The 23,889-nt window shown below is 38.5% G+C and overlaps 1 non-coding gene and 1 pseudogene across 1 annotated transcript; both read right to left on the bottom strand.

Moving 5' to 3' along the window:
• Positions 1-14,370: 14,370 nt before the first annotated feature.
• On the bottom strand, positions 14,371-14,708 carry LOC102281918 (mitochondrial import inner membrane translocase subunit TIM14 pseudogene; annotated as a pseudogene).
• Positions 14,709-15,700: 992 nt separating this feature from the next.
• LOC138988664 (U6 spliceosomal RNA) lies at positions 15,701-15,805 on the bottom strand. Its single transcript, XR_011464936.1, has one exon. It is a non-coding gene; the product is annotated as a U6 spliceosomal RNA (small nuclear RNA).
• Between the last annotated feature and the right edge of the window lie 8,084 nt (positions 15,806-23,889).

Here is a 23,889-nt window from a genome sequence, read left to right as displayed (position 1 = left end):
TGACCAACCTAGATAGCATATTCAAAAGCAGAGACATTACTTTGCCAACAAAGGTCCGTCTAGTCAAGGCTATGGTTTTTCCAGAAGTCATATAGGGATGTGAGAGTTGGACTGTGAAGAAAGCTGAACACCAAAGAATTGATGCTTTTGAACTGTGATGTTGGAGAAGACTCTTGAGAGTCCCTTGGACTGCAAGGAGATCCAACCAGTCCATTCTGAAGGAGATCAGTCCTGGGTGTTCTTTGGAAGGATTGATGCTAAAGCTGAAACTCCAGTACTTTGGCCACCTTATGTGAAGAGAAAAGACTCTGATGCTGGGAGGGATTGGGGGCAGGAGGGAAAGGGGATGACAGAGGATGAGATGGCTAGATGGCATCACCGACGTGAGTCTGGGTGAACTCCAGGAGTTGGTGATGGACAGGGAGGCCTGGCATGCTGCAATTCATGGGGTCGAAAAGATTTGGACACGACTGAGTGACTGAACTGAACTAAACTGAACTGAACCCTTTATAAAAGCTAAATAAGCAGGGTGACAATATGCAGCCTTGCATGTGCTGTGCTGTGCTAAGTCGCTTCAGTCATGTTTGACTCTTTGTGACCCCATGGGATGTAGCCTCCCAGGCTCCTCTGTCCATGGAATTCTCTAGACAAGAATACTGGAGTGGGTAGCCATTTCATTTTCCAGGGGATCTTCCCAACATCTTCTCTTACATCTCCTACACTGGTAGGCAGGTTCTTTACCACTAGTGCCACCTGGGAAGCCTTCAGTCCGTTGTTCCATGTCCAGTTCTAACTGTTGCTTCTTAACCTGCATACAGATTTCTCAGGAGGCAGATAAGGTGGTCTAGTATTCCCATGTCTTTAAGAATTTTCCACAGTTTGCTGTGATCCACACAGTGAGTGGCTTTGGCGTTGTCAATAAAGCAGAAGTAGATGGTTTTCTGGAACTCTCTTGCTTTTTCTATGATCCAGTGAATGTTGGCAATTTGATCTCTGGTTCCTCTGCCTTTTCTAAATCCAGCTTGAACATCTGGAAGTTCTCGGTTCATGTACTGTGGAAGCCTAGCTTGGAAAATTTTGAGCATTACTTTGCCAGCATGTGATATGATTGAAATTGTGCAGTAGTCTGAATGTTCTTTGGCGTTGCCTTTCTTTGGGATTGGGATGAAAACTGACCTTTCCAGTCCTGTGGCCACTGCAGAGTTTTCCAAATTTGCTGGCATATTGAATGTAGCACTTTCACAGAATCATCTTTTAGGATTTGAAATAGCTCAACTGGAATTCCATCACCTCCACTAGCTTTGTTCACAGTGAAGCTTCCTAAGACCCACTTGACTTCGAATTCCAGGATATCTGGCTCTAGGTGAGTAGTCACACTGTCGTGGTTATCTGGGTCATTACTATCTTTTTTGTATAGCTGTTCTGTGTATTCTTGCCACCTCTTCTTAATGTCTTCTGCTTGTGTTAGGTCACTACAATTTCTGTTCTTTATTGTGCCCATCTTTGTATGAAATGTTCCATTGGTATCTCTAATTTTCTCGAAGAGATCTCTAATCTTTCCCCTTCTATTGTTTTCCTCAATTTCTTTGCATTGATCACTTAGGAAGTCTTTCTTATCTCTCCTTGCTATTCTTTGGAACTCTGAATTCAGATGAATACATCTTTCCTTTTCTCTTTTGCCTTTTGCTTCTCTTCTTTTCTCAGCTATTTGTAAGGCCTCCTCAGGCAACCATTTTGCCTTTTTGCATTTCTTTTTCTTGGGGATGGTCTTGATCACCACATCCTGTACAATGTTCCAAACCTCCATCCATAGTTCTTCAGGCAATCCATCTATCAAATCTAACCCCTTGCATCCATTAGTCACTTCCAATGTATAACCGTAAGGGATTTGATTTATGTCATACTTGAATGGTCTAGTGGTTTTCCCTACTTTCTTCAATTTCAGTCTGAATTTGGCAAAAAGGAATCATTTGGCATTAGTCATTAGGGAAATGAAAATCAAAACCGAAATGAGATACCACTTCATATGTACTAGAATGGTCATTTTAACAACAATGAAAACAATAGAAAATAACAAATGTTGATAAGAATGGGGAGAGATTTGAACTGTATACATTGCTGATGGGAATGCAAAATGGTATAGCCCACTGTAGAAAACAGTTTGGCATTTCCTCAAGAAATTAAATACAGAATTGCCACATGATCTGATAATTGCACCCCTGGATACACGGTGGACCTTTGAACAACACAGGTTTAAGCTGCCATGGTCCACTTATACATGGATTTTCCCTCCAATAAATATGTATTACAACAGAACAGGAACCAAGATCGGTTGAATCTGAGGGTGTGTAATCATGGATATGGAGGGACTGTAAAGATATATGTGAATCTTCACCTGTCTGTGTTATTCAAGGGTCAATTGTATGTCCAAAAGAATTGAAAACAGATGTTCCAGCAAAAACTTGTACCAAAATGTCCATAGCAGCCTAAAAGTGGAAACAACCCAAATGTGCACCAACGAATGACTTAATTAACTAAATGTGTTGGGGCCTCCCAGGTGGCGCTAGTGATAAAGAACCCTCTTGTCAATGTAGGAGACATAAGAGAGTTGGGTTCAATCCCTGGGTTGGGAAGCTACCCTGGAGAAGGAAATGACAACCCACTCCAGTATTCTTGCCCGGAAAATCCTATAGACAGAGGAGTCTGGAGGGCTACAGTTCATAGGTTGCAAAGAGTCAGACAGGACTGAAGTGACTTAGCATTAGCCATAGAAAGGAATAATATTCAGTCATATAAAAGGATTAAGTAATAATATATATTACAAATAGATAAGCTTAAGAATATTATGCTAAGTGAAGGAAGCTAAGTACAAAGGGCCAAATATTTCTATTTATATGAAATATCTAGAACAGGAAAATCTGAATACTGAGATATATCAGTCTGTATGGTCCAAAAGAGTTAGAAAGCAGCTTAGTGGTTGCCAGGAGCTGAGGGAAGAAGGGACCAGGAAATTACTGCTTAAAGGGGATGAGATTTTTGTTTGGGATGATGAAAAACTAGATGGTCATGATGTTTACACAACATTGTAAATGTAATTGATGGCATTAAATTGTAAACTTTAAATGATTAAAATTGTAAATTGAATGTTGTTTGTATTTTACCACAATAAAAATGTAATGCCTTACTCTTTGGTCCAGAAATTTCAATTTTAGGAATCTACCCAGAAGAAACAATGGGATGGATATGAAGATACAGTCAAAAGAGTGCTCAGTGGTGAGTTATTTACAATGTTAAAAAAAGTGGGACCATCCAGAAGTAGAGTGTTGGCTTAGTAAATTATAACATATCCTATTATGGAATATTATGCAGTTATAAAAATCATATTGGAGAATACTTTATAGACATGGAGAAATATTCTGGATAATATGTGAAACAAACAAAAACACAGATCACAGAGCAAATACAAGGATCATCTTTTTAGTAAGAAAAACACTGCAAAAGGACCAGAAAGTTATAAACCAAAAGGTTAACAATAGTTACTTTGGGTATTGAAGTTACAGGTAAATTTTGATAGTGTTCTTTTATTTTTGTGTGTATTTTCTAAGTTTTCTACTCTGAAAATGGATAATTTTTGTAACTTGAAAGAATAAATGAGTGCTATTTACAGCAAGAAAACTATACCAACATCCTTATAAAAATCTGAAAAAAACTTTTTAAAGAAGAAAATAAAAATCTAGTATCCCATTACTTAATGAGAAATTTTATAATTAGCATGTTTTCTTTTGCATGTGCTAGTGCTTACTTTCACACTCACTCTGTGTGTATGTGATATATATGAATTAGTAAATCCATATAGTTATAGAGTATGTTAATTACTTTAGTTACTACATATCAATAACTATAAATTAATATTTTATATAAAAGAACTATATGACCATTGTAAAAATTTTAATGGTTATTGAAGTACTTTATAAAAGTCTACTGTTCCCTAGTCTTTCTCCAATCCTACTCTAAACAATTACCAACATTGATATCATTCCAGAAAATTTTGATCATAAATATCATATATACATTATATATAAATCTATCTTATTCTTTTTAATAGTTGTCAGAGTTCTACACTGTGTAAATTTTTTAAATTTATTTATTTTTAATTGAAGGATAATTGCTTTACAATATCATATTGCTTTCTGCCATACATCAGCATGAATCAGCCATAGGTATACATATGTACCCTCCGTTTTGAACCTCCCTCCCACCTCCCACCCCTTCCCACCCCTCTAGATTGTTATAGAGTCCCGGTGTGAATTCCCTGAGTCATACAGCAAATTCTCATTGGCTATCTATTTTTACATATGGTAGTGTTCCACATTGTATGAATTTACCATAATATATTTAACCAGTCTTGTTATGATGGACATTTGGTTACTTCCAAGATTTTTTTTTTAATGGCTATTAGAACAATGGTCGGAGAAGGCAATGGCAACTTTCCAGTACTCTTGCCTGGAAAGTCCCATGGACAGAGGAGCCTGGTAGACTGCAGTCCATGGGGTCCCGAAGAGTCAGACACGACTGAGCGACTTCACTTTCACTTTTCACTTTTCAGTTTCATGCATTGGAGAAGGAAATGGCAACCCACTCCAGTGTTCTTGCCTGGAAAATCCCATGGGCGGAGGAGCCTGGTAGACTGCAGTCCATGGGGTCGCTAAGAGTCAGACACGACTGAGCGACTTCCCTTTCACTTTTCACTTTAACGCATTGGAGAAAGAAATGGCAACCCACTCCAGTGTTCCTGCCTGGAGAATCCCAGGGACCAGGGAGCCTATAGAGTCTATAGAGTCGCACAGAATCAGACAGGACTGAAGCTACTTAGCAGCTTAGCAGCAGCAGAACAATGGTAATGGAGCTCCTCTGTTCATATATATCTGCATGCTTATCATAGTATTTCTCCAGATGCACATGATATTTTAAAGGCAGAAGCGATAAGACTTGTTGACAGGTTTGTTAAGAAGCCTGATTTTTTCAATTCAGTCAAGAGTTGAATTACACATTAATTCATACACAACAAAATTTATAAAACTCTGAATTACAAACTAGGATGCCAATTTGGAAAGTTATAGTAAGAGGTATATCTGTTTGAAACTAGAAATCCATTCTCCAAAATACCCCTTCTCTTGGTTATGAATCATCCAATGACCAGAAAGTTGCTTCAAAAACTGAGTATTATACAATAAGGAGGTGAAATGCACTAAGTGGATTTTTCTTGAGCTGTGAAGGTTTGAGTCATCCTTCTTGACTGAACTATCTATCTGTCACACTGATTGCAAAACTCCACCATTTAGCTAGGTGCTTTTACTCTTAGTGCTGAAAGCTCGTTGACATATTCTTACTTAACAGTTCTAACAACAACTCTGTAATGAATTTATCCTTGTTTATCATGTCAGTTTTCACTATTTGGGGTTCCCTCTCATTTTGAGACCAGTAGCCCTCTGTTCACTGGTTTGTTTCTTTAGATGAAATTCTGTGCAGTGTTCATATCAAGCTACTTTTTTCCTTTCCCTAGTTCTTTAAGTTTCCAAAGAGGCTGAGGAAAGATAAAGGAGCATCACTCCTTCTTCCTTTTCTCCTTTTTAGTTGGTCTTCATACATTTCATCTCAAATGAAGAAGTCAACCGACTGGAACCATCAGGCTTCCCACCCATTAAGCAGTGACCAGGGGGAGGAAAAGAGGGCAGTTTCAGCTTTTAGGGGCCTTTAGCTCAAATTTCTACAAGAATGGTAGAGGAAGAGGGTGGCCATTTCGGTCTTGAATGATTGTATTCTCCTGGGCTAAACCTATAAATATTAAACCCCAATTTTATGGTGGTAAATGCCACCAAATTGAATTGCTTTTAAAACTACACATAACCCTGGCAAATATAATTTCAGCCCTTTTCTCACACTGCAGTATCCTTTTACTTACGCCATACTTTGACAGAGAAAGAATGGAACAAGCTTCATTTTGATTCATGAATGTTGTTTTTATTCTAAATGCCCCATGTGAGGGGAATGCAAATGGACACAAGATATATGCAAATTCACTTGCATACCCAGAGAAGGCAAATGAGGCTTAGTTCTTAGATTCCTTGATCAGGCTCCCTGGGTGAGAAGGGCTAAGGAAAGAGGTGTCTGTAAGAGAATTACAGAGAACGTCATGTTTGAGAAGAGAGAGGAGAGATGTTGGCTGCCATACAGCTCCCAGCATTCCAGAACCTGCATATAAAAGTGAGTGCAGCTGCCAAGGCAAGAGAAGGAGCTCAATGAAAGAACGGCCTTCACTGGCGTGAGGGCGCCCAAGGCACAGAATGCACACAGCAGGATAAAATGGAGTCTCCAACTTTTCTGCTTTAAGTCTTGACCCCAAATCCCTGCATATGTCTTTAAACCACTGACTATCTCTTACTGCCTCCTTCCTCTCTCTTTTTAAACCCAAGCCAAGACTAGGGTGCAGTAAGGCAAAACATATAAGAGGAGTCCCCAAAATCAGTAATCAAAATAAACAATGTTTTAGTGTAGTATTTTTTAAAATTCAAAATTAATGCAAAATATCTATGTTGAACAAAATTCCAGTTTTTAAATGAAGACAGAATGCTATTGAGCAGTTTTGTGACCTTGCCTCAATCATCCTGATGGGCATGATAAAGGACAGAAACATAAGACCTAACAGAGGCAGACCTAACATCCGGTCCCATCACTTCATGGCAAATAGATGGGGAAACAATGGAAACAGTGACAGACTTTCTTTTCTTGGGCTCCAAAATCACTGCAGATGGTGACTGCAGTCATGAAATTAAAAGGCGATTGCTCCTTGGAAGAAAAACTATGACAAACCTAGACAGAACATTAAAAAGCAGAGATATTACTTTGCCGACAAAGGTCTGTCTAGTCAAAGCTATGGTTTTTCCAGTAGTCATGTATAAATGTCAGAGTTGGACCATAAAGAAAGCTGAGCACAGAAGAATTGATGCTTTTGAACTGTGGTTTGAAGAAGACTCTTGAGAGTCCCTTGGACTGCAAGGAGATCCAACCAGTCAATCCTAAAGGAAATCAATCCTGAATATTCATTGGAAAGACTGATGCTAAAGCTGATGCTCCAATCCTTTGGCCACCTGCTCTTCACATCAGGTGTGAGGAGCCGACTCATTGGAAAAGATCCTGATGCTGGGAAAGATTGAAGGTGGGATGAGAAGGGGATGACAGAGGATAAGATGGTTGGATGGCTTCACCGACTTGATGGACATGAGTTTGAGCAAGCTTCGGGGGTTGGTGATGGACAGGGAAGCCTGCTGAGCTGCAGTCCATGGGGTCTTAAGGAGTTGGACACGACCGAGTGACTGAACTGAACTGAACAGAGGCAGAAGAGATTAAGAAGTGGCAAGAACACACAGAAGAACTGTATAAAAAAGGTCTCAATGACTGGGAAAACCATGATGTGTAATCACTTACATAGAGCCAGATATCCTGGAGTGTGAAGTCAAGTGGTCCTTAAGAAGCTTTACTACCTACTAATAAAGCTAGCAGAGGTAATGGGATTCCAGCTGAGTTATTTCAAATCCTAAAAGATGATGCTGTGAAAGTGCTGCACTCAATATGTCAGCAAATTTGGGAAACTCAGCAGTGGCCACAGGACTGAAAAAGATCAGTTTTAATTCCAATCCCAAAGAAGGGCAGTGCCAAAGAATGTTCAAACTACCGGATAAATCTGCTCATTTTGCATGCTAGTAAGGTAATGCTCAAAATCATTCAAGCTAGGCTTCAGCAGTACATGAACTTCCAGATGTTCAAGCTGGATTTAGAAAAGGCAGAGGAACCAGAGATCAAGTTGTCAACATTCATTGAATCAGAGAGAAACCAAGGGATTTCCAGAAAAAATCTACTTCTGCTTCATCAACTATGCTGAAGCCTTTGACTATGAATCACAACAAACTAGAAAATTCTTCAAGAGATGGGAACACCAGACCACCTTACCTGTCTCCTGAGAAACATGTATGCGGGTCAAGAAACAACATTTAGAACTGGACATGAAACAACAGACTGGTTCAAAATTGGGAAAGGAGTATGTCAAGGCTGTATATGGTCACCCTGTTTATTTAACTTATATACAGAGTGAAAGTGAAAGTGAAAGTTGCTCAGTCATGTCCGACTCTCTGCAACCCCATGGACTATACAGTCCATGAAATTCTCTTGGCCAGAATACTGGACTGGGTAGCCTTTCCCTTCTCCAGGGGATCTTCCCAACCCAGGGATTAAACCCAGGTCTCCCGTGCTGCAGGCAGATTCTTTACCAGCTGAGCCACAAAAGAAGTGCAAGAATACTGGAGTGGGTAGCCTATCCCTTCTCCAGCAGATCTTCCTGACCCAGGAATCGAACTGGGGTCTCCTGCATTGCAGGCAGATTCTTTACCAACTGAGTTAAGAGTACATCATGCAAAATGCCGGGCTGGATGAATCACAAGATGGAATCAGGACTGCCAGGAGAAATACCAACAACCTCAGATATGCAGATGATACCAATGAGAGTTGGACTGTGAAGAAAACTGAGCGCCGAAGAATTGATGCTTTCAAACTGTGGTGTTGGAGAAGACTCTTGAGAGTCCCTTGGACTGCAAGGAGATCCAACCAGTCCATTCTGAAGGAGATCAGCCCTGGGATTTCTTTGGAAGGAATGATGCTAAAGCTGAAACTCCAGTACTTTGGCCACCTCATGTGAAGAGTTGACTCATTGGAAAAGACTCTGATGCTGGGAGGGATTGGGGGCAGGAGGAGAAGGGGACGACAGAGGATGAGATGGCTGGATGGCATCACTGACTCAATGGACGTGAGTCTGAGTGAACTCCAGGAGTTGGTGATGGACAAGGAGGCCTGGCGTGCTGCGATTCATGGGATTGCAAAGAGTCGGACACGACTGAGTAATTGAACTGAACTGAACTGAACGGCAGAAAGTTAATAGGAACTAAAGAGCCCCTTCATGAGGATGAAAAAGGGGAGTAAAAAAGCTGGCTTAAAGCTCAACATTCAAAAACTAAGATCATGGCATCTAGTCCCATCACTTCATGGCAAATAGAAGGGGAAACAGGCTCCAAAATCACTGTGGACTGTGACTATAGTCATGAAATCAAAAGATGCTTGCTCTTCAGAAGAAAAGCTATGAAAAACCTAGACAGTGTATTAAAAAGCAGAGACATCACTTTGCTGACAAAGTCCATATAGTCAAAGCTACAGTTTATCCAGTAGTCATGTATGTAAGTGAGAGTTGGATGATAAAGAAGGCTGAGCGCCAAAGAATTGATGCTTTTGAATCATGGTGCTAGAGAAGACTCTTGAGAGTCCCTTGGATGGAAAGGAGATCAACCCAGTCAATCCTAAAGGAAATAAACCCTGAATATGTATTGGGAGGACTGATGCTGAAGCTGAAAACTCCAATATTTTGGCCACCTGATGCGAAGAACTGACTCATTGGAAAAGACCCTGATGCTGGCAAAAGGAGAAGAGGATGAGATGGTTAGATAGCATTACTGACTCAGTGGACATGAATCTGAGAAAACTCCACAAGATAGTGAAGGACAAGGAAGCCTGGTGTGCTGTAGTCCATTGGGTCACAAAGAATCAGACATGGGTGAGTAACTGAATAACATCACCCTGAAACTGACCTTGGTTCCAATAAAACTTTATTGGCAAAGCAGGTGTCTAGTTGTAGCTTGCCAATTTGATTTTTTAGACTATTGAATTAAAGTATTATTTATCTTCATGATTGAGTTTTTTGGCACCTCTTAAATCTGGTGCTCAAGGCAAGTGTCAGTCAGTCAGTTCAGTTGCTCAGTCGTGTCTGACTGTTTGCGACCCCATGGACTGCAGTACGCCAGGCGTCCCTGTCTATCGCCAACTACCAGAGTTTACTCAAACTCATGTCTACTGAGTCAGTGATGCCATCCAACCATCTCATCCTCTGTTGTCTCCTTCTTCTCCTGCCTTCTATCTTTCCCAGCAACAGGGTCTTTTCAAATGAGTCAGTTCTTCACATCAGGTGGCCAAAGTATTGGAGTTTCAGCTTCAGCATCAGTCCTTACAATGAATATTCAGGATTGATTTCCTTTAGGGTGGACTCCTTGCAGTCCAAGGGACTCTCAAGAGTCTTCTCCAACACCAGAGTTCAAAAGCATCAATTCTTCAGCCCTCAGCTTTCCTTATCGTCCAACTCTCACATCCATACATGACTACTGGAAAAACCATAGCTTTGACCAGATGGACCTTTGTTGCAAAGTAATGTCTCTGATTTTGAATATGCTGTCTAGGTTGGTCATAACTTTTCTTCCAAGGAGCAAGCATCTTTTAATTTCATGGCTGCAGTCACCATCTGCAGTGATTTTGGAGCTCCCCCAAAATAAAGTCCCTCACTGTTTCCACTGTTTCCTGATCTATTTGCCATGAAGTGATGGGACCAGATGCCATGATCTTAGTTTTCTGAATGTTGAGCTTTAAGCCAACTTTTTCACTCTCCTCTTTCACTTTTATCAAGAGGCTCTTTAGTTCTTCACTTTCTGCCATAAGGGTGGTGTCATCTGCATATCTGAGGTTATTGATATTTCTCCTGGCAATCTTGATTCCAGCTTGTGCTTCATCCACCCAGAATTTCTCATGATGTACTCTGCATATAAGTTAAATAAGCAGGATGACAATATACAGCCTTGACACACTCCTTTTCCTATTTGGAACCAGTCCATTGTTCTTTCTGATCTGCATACAGATTTCTCAAGAGGCAGGTCAGGTGGTCTGGTATTCCCATCTCTTCAAAATTTTCCACTGTTTGTTGTGGTCCACACAATCAAAGGCTTTGGCATAGTCAATAAAGCAGAAATAGATGTTTTTCTGGAACTCCCTTGCTTTTTCAATGATCCAACGGATGTTGGCAATTTTATCTCTGGTTCCTCTGCCTTTTCTAAACTCAGCTTGAACATCTGGAAGTTCACAGTTCACATACTGGTGAAGCCTGAATTGGAGAATTTTGAGCATTACTTTACTAGTGTGTGAGATGAGTGCAATTGTGCGGCAGTTGGAGCATTCTTTGGCATTGCCTTTCTTTGGGATTGGAATGAAAACTGACCTTTTCCAGTCCTGTGGTCACTGCTGAGTTTTCCAAATTTGCTGGCATATTGAGTGCAGCACTTTCACAGCATCATCTTTTAGTATCACTCACCCTGCTCTAGTTATAGCCTTGTTTCAATCCCTCCTCTTCTTTTTAAACTTTATGACAATTGTTTGCGAATAAGCTCCTTTCTGGACTTGGCTCAATATAATGAGACCTGGGAATATGCAGGATGTGCTGGATTTTGCAGAGAGCTTTTTCTCACTCTACCTACCCTCTTTGCCTTCTTTCTTTGAAATGAGTTCCCTGGCAGAGCATTCTTGATTGTCCTTTTCTCTCCTCTTGTTTGCTTCATGTTTCTTTTTCCAAGTACCATCTCCTAAATTTCTTGGTCTCAGCTTTCCAAGTTCTGTCATCTCAAAAAGCACCTCAATTCTTGTACTAATTTTAGACAACTAGGATGAAAGAGAAATATGCTCTGCTTGTGAGAAATTTGCTTGTGCTTGAATCATGTCCATGCCCAGGGTAGACTAAGATGATTTTCTTTAGAAGAGTGGACAGTGTGTATATGCCATGACACCGGCATGTTAGACTATCCTTGAGATACTGTGTTTATAAAAGAAAAATTATTACTTTTCTTTACTTCGGGTGGCCTTCACATTTATATTCCATTCTAGGTTTGTACAATAGACTGACATCATACTCTAATTACAATAGAGTAACTGAAGCTAAGTCGCTTCAGTTGTGTCCGAATCTTTATAATCCTGTGGACTCTATGTAGCCTGCCGAGCTCCTCTGTCCATGGGATTCTTCAGGCAAGAATACTAGAGTGGGTTGCCATGCCCTCCTCCAGGGGATCTTCCCAACAAAGGGATTGAACTCGTATCTCTTATGTCTCCTGCATTGACAGATGGGTTCTTTACTACTAGAGCCATCTGGGAAGCCTGGAGTAACATCATACATATTTTAAAATTATGTACATTAAAATACACACAATGAAAGAAAGGAGGAAAGAAGAGAGAGGAGAGAAAATTTACATTTTGAAGGTAAAGCTCAGCCATTCTAAATGTGGATACGCCCCAGAGGGAGCACGGGAAGGGAGAGGTGAATCTATCATTTCCTTACAAAGCTGTGTCTATCGAAATGTACTTCATGAGCAATTTTAAGGCATTTTGGAGTAGTTTGTCTATGTTTAGTTTTTTCCTTACTTGTTGATTTAGAAACCAACCCCCCATTAGAGTCTATTCTACCAAAAGCAATGAATGATTATTACTATTGTGTTTTGTCAGAGTGTTTTTCAATTGTTTAACTCATTTGAATTCTCTTTACCCAATCAAACTGATCATCTTTGAAAGAAAATGTGAGGTCATAGTTATCACACAATATTGCACTTAAACTTTTCTCCTCAGGGTTTGCAGCAGAGGTAGATCAAGGCTGTGGGCTCCATAGGTTGACTTGCCAGGTTCAAACTCTAACTCTGCCACTTATTACTGAGTGACTTTGTGTAAGTTACTGCACTCAGTTGTTTTTTTTCTCTCATCTGTAACATGAGGATAATGCTAAACCTAACCCCTTAGGGTTATTGAAAGGATTAAATGAAATAATGCAGATAATGTGCTTTGCCCAGTACCTGGTGTTTAGTAGGAATTCAGTAAATCTTAGCTGTGATGATAATAGTTTGGGATTGCATGACTGCATGGTGACCCTGCAGTTTGAGGAGTTGCCACTAAAAATTGTGACTTCTGACTATGGTGGTAAGATCCAGTCAGGCTTTCTTCTAACAGAAATGTGGTAGCATATCATTCCAGTAAGTTATGAGTTGTTTTTTTTTTTCATAATATTATGTTTGCTAAGTTTACAGACCTGTCCTAAGGACCACGAAGAAAATGTGATATACTTGGAGCAAAATGGTATAAAATAAACTTAAGTAAAGTCTGGGTCCCTTTTAACAGTAATTACATTTTAGTTCCTTGTCCTATTTCCAGGTGTTAATGAAAGATAATCTTCCATCATTAACAAACTTGCTTTGGGTGTTTAAAACACTAGCCTTGGCACTGGTGCTCACAGGTCTTAGCAGCTTGGCAAAAAGACCATAAGAGCAGTTTCCTCCTATTTTCAGTTTTCTTATTCTCTTCCCTAGTGGGTGCTCAGTCCTCATTCTAGAATTTCTTAGGGGGGAAAAAAAAATCTCATCACCCTTCCGATTATTTTATTTTTCTTCTCTTGGCAAAAACTTACAGGGTAAGATAAAAAAAGAATTGTGACCATATTGTGCACATACCCTTTTCTAATCAGGGGTTTCCTTGGTAGTTGGTTTTGCAGCCTTCAGCTGAGAAATTCCCCAGCTTCTACAACTCCTTTCTAATCATTGCTTAATGTCATTAAAATTTGATTCTCTAGAGCAGAGGCTGGCATACTATGGCCCACAACCCTGATGCCTGTGTTTGTAAATAAAGTTTTATTGGAACACAGCCACGCACATTTGTTTACCTATTGTGTGTGGCTGCCCTCCTGCTATAACAGCAGAGTGGGGTAGTTGCCATGGAGACCAGATGGTTCAAAAGCCTAAAATATTGACTGTCTCGCCCTTCCAGAGAGTTTGCAGACCTGCTGCTCTAGAGCATCTATAGCCTTCAGTTTGTATTAATTATTTATTGTCAAATAACAAATTACCCCAAAATTCAGCAGGTTAAGGCAAGAGATATTATTTCCCAGTTATCTGTGGGTCAAGAATACAGGAGTGGCTTTAACAGGGTGGTTCTGAGTCAGGGTTTCTCATGAAGTTGCAGTTAAGACATCAGCCAAGACTCCAGCAATCTGAAGGCTTGACTGGAGCCGAAGGCTGGAGCTTCCAAGAGGGTTTCCTCACGTGGCCATTAGTAGAAGGCCCGGTTCCTTGCTAGTTGCTGGCAGGAGGTATCAGTTCCTTACCACGTGGACCTCTGCACAGGGTTACTTGAGTGTCCTCACAACATAGCAATCAACTTTCTTCCAGCAAGTGATCTGAGGGCAAGGAGAAGACTGTAACATCTTTTATGATCTAGTGTCAGGATTCACACACCCTTATTTGCATATTATTCTATTTATTAGAAGGAAGTTACTAAGTTCAGTCCATACTCAGAAGAAAATTAAGCTTCATCTTTTATTTTTAGTTATTTATTTTTTGGAGCTTTGAGGTATTTTATGATAAAAAGCTGGTACCCATGTACACAAATGAATAAGAACTTAAAATTCATCATACATTTACTTCATTTTCTAGCTTGAGTTTCTAGTAAATCTTTAGCTTCATTGATTTTGACTGCTATCTAAGGAGATCCTGTCTTGTCTGGGTGATTTAAATGCACAATTCATCGATGAGCATCTCTTATTTTTTCTTTATTGGCAGTAGGACTTAAACCTAGTATTAATGCTGCTTCCCATTTTGTCACTTTGCATTCAAACTCATCTCTGTAATGGTCACTAGTAAAGGCAGACTTGGATAGACTGTGAAAAATCTGTTTTACTTGAGAGTCCATATGCCTCACGGCTTGCAAAACATAACTACCTGCACAATGGTCAGTCTAACTGCTACCACTATATTGGCCATAGTTCCAGCTCAGCTCCCCTGCTTCCTCAGAGACTGTGGTTCATTCCAGCCAGAGGCCACAGCCACCAATTCCACACCTCTATCAGAAAGCAACGTGGCCACCACCAGCAAGCACAAATTGCCCACACATGGGTGCCCCAGGGATTCAGCTTCATCTAGTAAAGGAAAACATATAAAAGAATTTAAGGACATATTTTCAAACCACCATCCTTAATTCCAATCCATTTTTTTTCCTGTGAATCTTGGACTTTTTTTAAAATTTTTAATTGGAGGATAATTGCTTTACAGTGTTGCGTTGGTTTCTGCCATACAATAACGTGAATCAACTATAAGTACACATATGTCCCCTCCCTCTTGAACCTATCTCCAATTACCCCCCATCCCTCTAGGTAGTCACAGGGCACCACCAACCCCTTTTTTAAGGAGTTGTGTTTTTTTTAAGGCCTACAAGAGGATTAAACTTTTCCTGTAAAGGACCAGTTAGTAAATATTTTTGGCTTTGTGGGGTATAAGATCTTTGTTACAACTGTTCAGCTCTGTATAAGGAAAGTAGCCTACGGACTTTCTCTGGTGGTCCAGTGGCTAAGACTCCACGCTCCCGATGCAGGGGGCCTGGGTTCCATCTCTGGTTGGAGAACTAGATCCCACATGCCACAATTAAGAGTTCACATGCCACCACTCAAAATCCCTCGTGCTGCAACAAAGATTCAAGATCCCCAGTGCCAAAACTAAGACCCGGCACTTCGCTGCACCCAGATAAATAAATAAGCATTTTTTTAAAAAAGGAAAGTAAACTAGACAATAGATAAATGAATGGGCATGTCTGTGTTCTAATGAAATTTTATTTACAAAAATAGGCAAGGAGTTGGATTTGGCTGATGGGCTGTAGTTTGCCATCCTCTGGTCCAGAAGATTCTTCTTCAAGAACACAAACCAAAAAGTTGACTCATGTGGCAGACATTTTTTTTTTCATTTTATTCTTCTATTTTTTAAAAAATATGGAACACTTCATGAATTTGTATGCCATCCTTGCCCGGGGGGCCATGCTAATCTCTGTAGCCTTTCAATTTTAGTATATATGCTGCTGAAGTGAGCACGAAGACATACAATTTTAAGCTGGGGATCTGTGCATCTTGGACCCTTCTCAACCAAGTCATAAACTCCTCCAGGATAAAAATCATGACATATAGTTCTTTTTATTCTCCTTCAGCATTCAATAAGGTTCTGAGCATGTAGTTGCTATCTGATTAATAATTGTTTATCATTTAATGGATTCATAGTATTCTATTATATGACTATTCTATAATACTTAAGCAATTCTTACTACTCTTTGTTGGTACAAACACTCTGCAGTAAATATGGTTCTGCATGCATATTTGTACACACATATGAGTATATTCTAGGAGAGATTCCTAGAAGTATAATTAATTGAAAGATCAAAGTGAAGTCGCTCAAGTCAAAGATCATGTGTACTCTTAATATGACAAAAAAGAATTTCAAATTAATGTTAGTGTGTATTTTATTTCATATAATAAATGCACAATATTTCAGGACAAAATAAAGATCTATAAGGTGCTTTGAACTTTATAGACTTGTATTTCCTATGCGATCTTCATAGAAACCTGTTAAGCTCTTTCTATGTCAAGTAGTACAATTGAATGCTGATGACCAATGTATATTGTTAGGTGGTGTTTATAGATCATAGAGCAGGCAGAAATGAAATGTTTCCTATTTTCATGTTTTCAGAGAACCTCATAGAACTTTTAGATTTCCCAGAACATAACATTGAAATTGCCACTAGCACTGCCCTTGCTACATCAAAATTCCTTTCCTGAAAGTCCTTAAAACACAAATCTATTCAGGAGACAGTATATCCCCTCATCTCCCTATCACGTCAGTGTATCCTATGGAAAGGGCCAAAGGATTGGCCTTGCATCAATGGACCATGAAAGGATGACATTTTAAAAAGTCATTTTCAATTAAAAGAACTTGAAGAGGAAAAGAAGGAACCAAATTGTATTGAGTGCTTACTAAGTATCAGATTCTTTAACAGGAAGTTAAAGTGAATATTATTAATCTGTCTTTCAGAGATGAAGAAATACGCTCCAGAGGATCTATTGACTTTATTGACCAGTCAAGATTAATTTGAATTGAGATCTTTCTAACACCAAAGTTGTGTCCACTATATGATGCTCCCGCCCAGTATGCTCAGAGTGTATTGATATTGATATTGATATTGATATTGATATTCTCACATACAAGACCTCAGACCACTGATTTCCTGAGCCTGGCCTTATGACACAAATCAGCTTCAGGAAAATTTCAGCCTTTGCTCTGTCCAAGAATAAAGCAGGAGCTGTCCATCTGAAAGCAGACTGTTCAGCAGGTAAAAGGAAGCCAGCAGAAAATAGGGTAACCAGAAGTAGTTACCTTGACCTAGAGTGGAGAGAAATGGAATGACTTAATTTAGTCATATTGTCTCGTCATTATGCTAATTAGAGGAAATAAAAAAGGAAGAGAAGGCAAATGGAAAGGAAAAGAATGGTGGTTAGGGGAATACCTGAGAGAAATAAACTGATTGCTATTTATGGTTCCAATGAGGTAAAACCAAAACCGAAACTTCTTTGCACTGCCTGTTTATGACTTGACTTTGGGGGGGAAATTATTTTACTGTATTTCAGCTTGTCTACCTAATAAATATTGGAAACAAACTTTACAATTTTATAACTACTTCTCTCCCTGTGCTTGGAGATTGTTCCTGGATTGTATTTCTTCCAAATACAGAATATAAATGAACATATATATTATAATATAACAAAATAGCTAGAGTCAAATTTCACTCATGTGGACTCTAAATTCAGAATTTATTTTAAAAAAATCAGTCATAGGTTGTGCTGAAATTTATGTTATTGGGAGTATAGATTTTTAAAAAAACAATGAAGTCATTGAAAAACACAAGTGGTGATTGTCAACTCATTTAAGAGAATTAATTACCTGTAAATAATGTAACACCTATTGTATATTTACTGCTTCTGTCTGAATTCAGGACAAAAAAAAGTTGAATTTATTCAGTAAAGAAATTCTTGTTTATATGGCATTCCACAACTGAATTAACCCCTAAGGGGCTACTATGAAAAGTGATTGTGAAAGTTGCTTAGTCATATCCGACTCTTTGTGACCCCATGGACTATACAGTCCATGGAATTCTCCAGGCCAGAATACTGAAGTGGGTAACCTTTCCCTTCTCCAAGGGATCTCCCCAAGCCAGGGATCGAACCCAGGTTTCCCGCTTTGCAGGAAGATTCTTCACCAGCTGAGCCACATGGGAAGCCCTCTACTATACAAACTTAGATTGACTTTTTGGGAATGTTGAAAGTAAGAGGTTAAAAATTAATTTTTGGAAGGAAGGGTTAAGCTAAAAGAAAGTAGAGAATTAGGGTCTAGAAATTGGAATCGACATGTAAGAGGCTTTTTGGTGACATCCAGAGGTTAGCTCTGGTAGTGTGGTGTGGATGGAAGCAAATTTTCAGGGATTTTCAGGAATGACTAAGTGGTAAGTAAATGGAGCATTGTAGAGAACATACATCCCAAATATTTGGCAGGGGAATGAAGGAGAAAAAGGATAGTGATGATGGGGGATGGACGATAATGGGAAGTGAAGTGAAGTCGCTCAGTCGTGTCCAACTCTTTGTGACCCCATGGACTGTAGCTTCCCAGGCTCCTCCATCCATGGGATTTTCCAGGCAAGAATACTGGAGTGCTTTGCCATTTCCTTCTCCAGGAGATCTTCCAGACCCAGGGACTGAACCCAGGTCTCCCGCATTGTAGGCAGACACTTTACCGTCTGAACCACCAGGGAAGTAAATGGAGATTTTTGCAAAAAGTGGGAGACTTCTGCATGATGGTAGGCAGAAAAAGATTGTTCTAGAAAGGAATGGGATTAAAATACTGGGTAGAAATGAGGGAATTAATAAATTAGACTTTATAAGAGAGACAAAATTCTGCTCTTTAAAAGACAGTCTAAGAAAACGAGAAGACAAGGCACACAGTAGGAAGAAGCATTTGCAAATTGCAGATCTGATAAAGTATTGGTAAACTGAATACGTAAAAGACTCACTAAACTCAATAATAAGAAAACAATCCAAAAAAGAAAAAAAATGGGCAGCAGATTTAAACAGACACTTTACAGGAGAAGATACACAGATGGCAAACAAGTACCTGAAAAGATGCTCGAGACAATTAGTCATTAGGAAACTGCAAACTAAAATGACAATGAGACATCACTACATACCTAGTAGAATGGCTTAAAAAATAAATGAACAACTGATGTCAAATGCTGGTAGGGATGCAAAATAACTGGAACTCTCGTACATTGGTTTTGGGAATGCAAAATGGTGCAGCCACTCTGGTAATTTCCTATAAAGATAAACATGCATATATTCTATGTTATAACAGTCCCATTCCGAGGTATTTATTCAAAACAAATGAAAACTTACATCCACAGAAAAAACTCTATGGGAATCTGAAATATATATATATATAATATATATATAGCTGAATCACTTTTCTATATACCTGAAACTAACACAATATTGTAAACCAATTATACTTCATTAAAAAACCTCTAAGGAGATGTTTATAGCAATTTTGTCCATAGTTTACAAAAGCTGGAAACATGCCAAATGTCCATTAAGATGAAACAGATTGTGGTACACCTCTACAATGGATTCAGTTCAGTAATAAGAAAGGAACAAACTACTGATACATGCAGCACCATTATTACACTCAGAGAAAGAAGCCAGATTCGAAAGACTACATATTGTATGATTCCATTTATACAACGTTTGGGAAAAGGGAAACTATAGGGATCGAAATGCAATCAGCAGTGGCAAGGGGGCTGAGGTAGGGGAGGTACAAAGAAGTGTGACAGAACTTTTTAGGGTGATAGAAATATGATATATCTTGATTGTCACAATTGTTACATGACAGCACAAGTTTGCCAAAATTCATAGAACCTTGTATCACAAAAGGATGAATTTTACTATATATAAATTATATCTCAATGAACTTGAAAAACAAATTTAAATGGCTGGGTAGAGAATAGTTTCTGGGCGAAAGTAGGAATACTTGAGCTGCACGGTTTTTCTTGCTTTCAAGATTTGCATACATGTTTCCTTCACATACGGAGCCTCCCTCTTTCCTTTTTTTCCTGAGTAACTCCTTATTCTCCTTTGCATTTCAGTAAAGCATCACTTCCCCGCCCCCAGAAAACCTTCCCTGACCCCAAGACTAGGTTAACTTTTCCTGTTATGAGTTCCTAATAACATGCTTATCGAATCCCTGTGGCATGTAGTGTATCATACTCTATTGCAATTGCTTATTTAATCGTTTCTCCCCTTTTGTGCTGTAGACTCTGACAGCAGAAATAGCATCCATCTTAGTTAATTATTGTGTCCTTATATTTAGCACAGAGCCAGGAAAAATGCTTATTGAATAATATAAAGCAGAAGGTTTAGAATGGCTCAAGGAGAAATTGAATACTAAATTGATAAGTGATGAAAAAGATGTAAGTTACTCCCAAAACTATGTCTCCATTTCTGACCTCATACCTATGTTCTACTACCATAATTCAGATTGTCTATGTGATATCTTCACAGAGATGCCCCACTGTTGTTTTAGCCTTAATATATATTTCTAAGCAGAAGTAATTTTCTCCCTCCTCAATTTCATTCAAATTGAATTATTCTCCCAATTATTCTATTTCTGTCAAGTGGTATCTCTATCTTATAGTCTTCCAAAAGGGAAACCTAATTACATTTAACATCTCCTTCTATTTGCCCTCTCATCTAATTTGATCTGAAAAATGTTCAGTCCTTCTTTTGAAATAATTCTCATTCACATTTACATTTTTTTAAACTCCCACTGCTATTCTTATACAGTCAAATATAATCAGAGAGGTAGATACCAAACAAGAAAACATATATTCAAATATGTAATTATGACCTGAGATAAGTACATAGAGGAAACATAAACAGGGATGTTACAGAGAATTATGGGATGAGGAGGACCTAATCCATGTAGAGTGGCAAAAGAGCACTTCTTTGAGAAGATAACATTTAAGCCAAGAAAAATGAGAGAGAGAGCCAGCAATAGGGAGAATAGAAAGGAGACCATACTGAACTGAAGGAGAAGAACATGCATAGGATTTGAGGTATGGGAAAAAATTGGAGTTCAATGATAGCATGTTTGGAAACTGAGAAAAGATGATTATAGCTGGAGGGCAGTGAGCAAGGGGGAGGAGTGACAGATAGGAGGTTAGGGAAGCAGGCAGGGACCAGATCATGTGAAGTGTTGGCAAAGGATTTGGATATTATTCCTTCTAATGTGAAGCTACTGAAGAGTTTTTATCGAGAAGTTATGGTAAGCAAGAAAATTGTTAAACATGTGAACATATCTAAATAAGCATTTATCGTAAATGACATTAACCATGATGTTAAAGTCTAGATTGAGAAGATGTTACAACTAAAATACTAGATAGCAACAGTGAGCAGAATAGGAGGAAAAGTCATTGGAGATAAAGTTTTAATAAATTAACTTTAGACTTTCTAATGTTCCTGTTAAAAATGTGAGAATAATTACCAAAAGGATAGAAATATAAAGGCTGTAAATCAATAAAGGTAAAGAAAGAGGAATAAATAAAACTGAAATTATCCAATAAAAGGCATGCAAGGAGCAAAAAGAGTTAAAATGCATTATAAATAAAAAACACACCACAGAATTGTAGAAATGAGTCCAAATATGTCAATAATTTAAGTTCAGTTCATATATACATTAATCTTGTCAGTTAAAATCATAACTACTTATATTAGATAACAAGGAAAAAAATTTGGCTGTACGTATTTACCATTCAGTTCAGTTCCGTTCAGTCGCTCAGTCGTGTGCGACTCTTTGCGACCCCGTGAATCGCAGCACGCCAGGCCTCCCTGTCCATCACTAATTCCCGGAGTTCACTCAGACTCAAGTGCATCGAGTCGGTGATGCCATCCAGCCATCGAATACATAAAGGCATAGAAATGTTGAAAGCCAATGAGTGGAAAAAATACATGATGGGCAGATATTTCCCAAAAGAATGCTAGTGCAGTGATACTAATGCCAGACAGAACAGACCTTAAGGTAGAAAGTATTGTTAAGAATAAACTGATTTAAAAAGTAATAAAAAATAACTTACCAAGGAGATATAGCAATTCTGAATCTATATGTGAACTTACAATTTATCTTCAACAGATATAAAGCAAAAATATCATTGACAGAATTTTAAGAAGTAAATTTTAAATTACAGTGGGAAAGTTGTTTTTTTAAACTACATTTCCTACAGAACAGAAGTAGCAGACAACATATTAATAAGGATACAGAGGACATGAACAACACCTAGCAAGATTTATTTCATGGATGTAGTCAGAATCCTTTACCTAACAGATATTACATGTTCTTTTTAAGTACACATGGAAAACTTACAACATTTAACTGCAAAGCCAGTCTCTGCCATTTCTGCAGAGAAATAGCAAAATAACTGACATCATATGGACTACATTCTTTTTTTACTATAACAAAACTAGAAAATCAATAACAAAAAGTCCCACACCCCAAAATAGAGTGACTTTTAGTTTCTGCCTTAAGCACATAGATAGATGGTAATAGTGCCATTACTGAGATGGGAAAGCCTGAAAGAGGAAAATGTTTTTAAGCTGAGTGGAAATGGGTCAGAGGAAAGATGAAATCAGTTCAGAGATGTCTGGCCAACCTAACACCTAGTGAGGTATTGGGACAGATGTACCTCAACTGATTCACCAGCCATAGATTTAATGTGTCTGCTTTGACCACACTTCTTTTCAAAGAACCTGTTTCTATTTTGGGAATTTGTAAATTTGAGTTTGAAATGTACTTCAATTAATACTGTCAATTAATTGGTTATACTGCCATCTAGTGGTATACTTTAGGATTAGCAAAAGATGTGATTTTGTTTATTAGATGAACTCACTTACACTTAAAAAAAAAAGAAAGCAAGGATTGGTTGTGTTGTTCACAATATTGCCATTATCATGTCTATATTATGCATCTTTTTCCATATCCCAAAGTATCAGTATTGCCTTTATATTAAACTATTAATATTGCAAAAGATTTCTCCCCAAACAAAAAAAGCTGAATACACAAAAATTACACAAAAGCTAATATCTGTTGAGTGCTTATTATATGTTAGGCACCACTGTAAGTTCTTTACATGAGCATATCATCTAATATTCACAGCATCTATGTAAATACTGTTATGTCTGACTTGAGGGAATTGAGGGATAGAAGGATAAGTAATTTACTCAAAAGCTACATGGCTAGTAAAGCACAGAGCTGAGACTTGGATATAGGTAATACAGTTCTACAGCTCTTCAGCTTAACCATTATTAACATGGTTTAAACCAGGAAAAATTGAATATAGTCTAAATGTTTAACAATAAGGAAATGGCCCAGTATACTGTAGAGTGTCAGTTTGATAGAATGTTATGCAGACATTTAAAAAGATAGATTAAAAGGTTATGTAATAACATGGGAAACTATAATGTGAAAAGTCCAGCCAATGTTATGCATACAGTATGAGTTATACATCTATATGTGACACTCTATATGTTTTTTATTTTATAAGTTTTAAAAAACTTATTTGGAAATAATTTCAAACTTATAAGAAGTTACAAAATTTAAAGTATTACAAGGAACATTCATATACTCTTTACACAAAGAGTCACCTATTGTAATTTTATCTCCTTTGCTTTGTCATTTATTCTCTCCACACACACACATGTTGTTGTTGTTGTTCACTCGCTAAGTTGTGTCTGACTCTGCAGTCCTATGGATTGCAACACGCCAGGCCTCCCTGTCCCTCACTATCTCCCAGAGTTTGTCCAAGTTCATTTCTATTGAGTCAGTGATGCTATCCAACCATCTCATTCTCTGCCGCCCTCTTCTCCTTTTGCCTTCAACCTTTCCCAGCATCAGGGTCTTTTCTGGTGAGTCGGCTCTTCAGAAGCTTCAGCTTCAGCATCAGTCCTTCCAATGGATATTCAAGGTTGATTTCCTGTAGGAGGGACTGGTTTGATCTCCTTACTGTCTAAGGAGACAATTTTTTTCCTGAGCC

This window comes from Bos mutus, chromosome 7, assembly GCF_027580195.1.
Source record: "Bos mutus isolate GX-2022 chromosome 7, NWIPB_WYAK_1.1, whole genome shotgun sequence".
In the NCBI taxonomy this organism is placed as follows: Eukaryota; Metazoa; Chordata; class Mammalia; order Artiodactyla; family Bovidae; genus Bos; species Bos mutus.
Note: the sequence above shows the minus strand (reverse complement) of the source record. Positions and strands in the feature narration are given on the sequence as shown.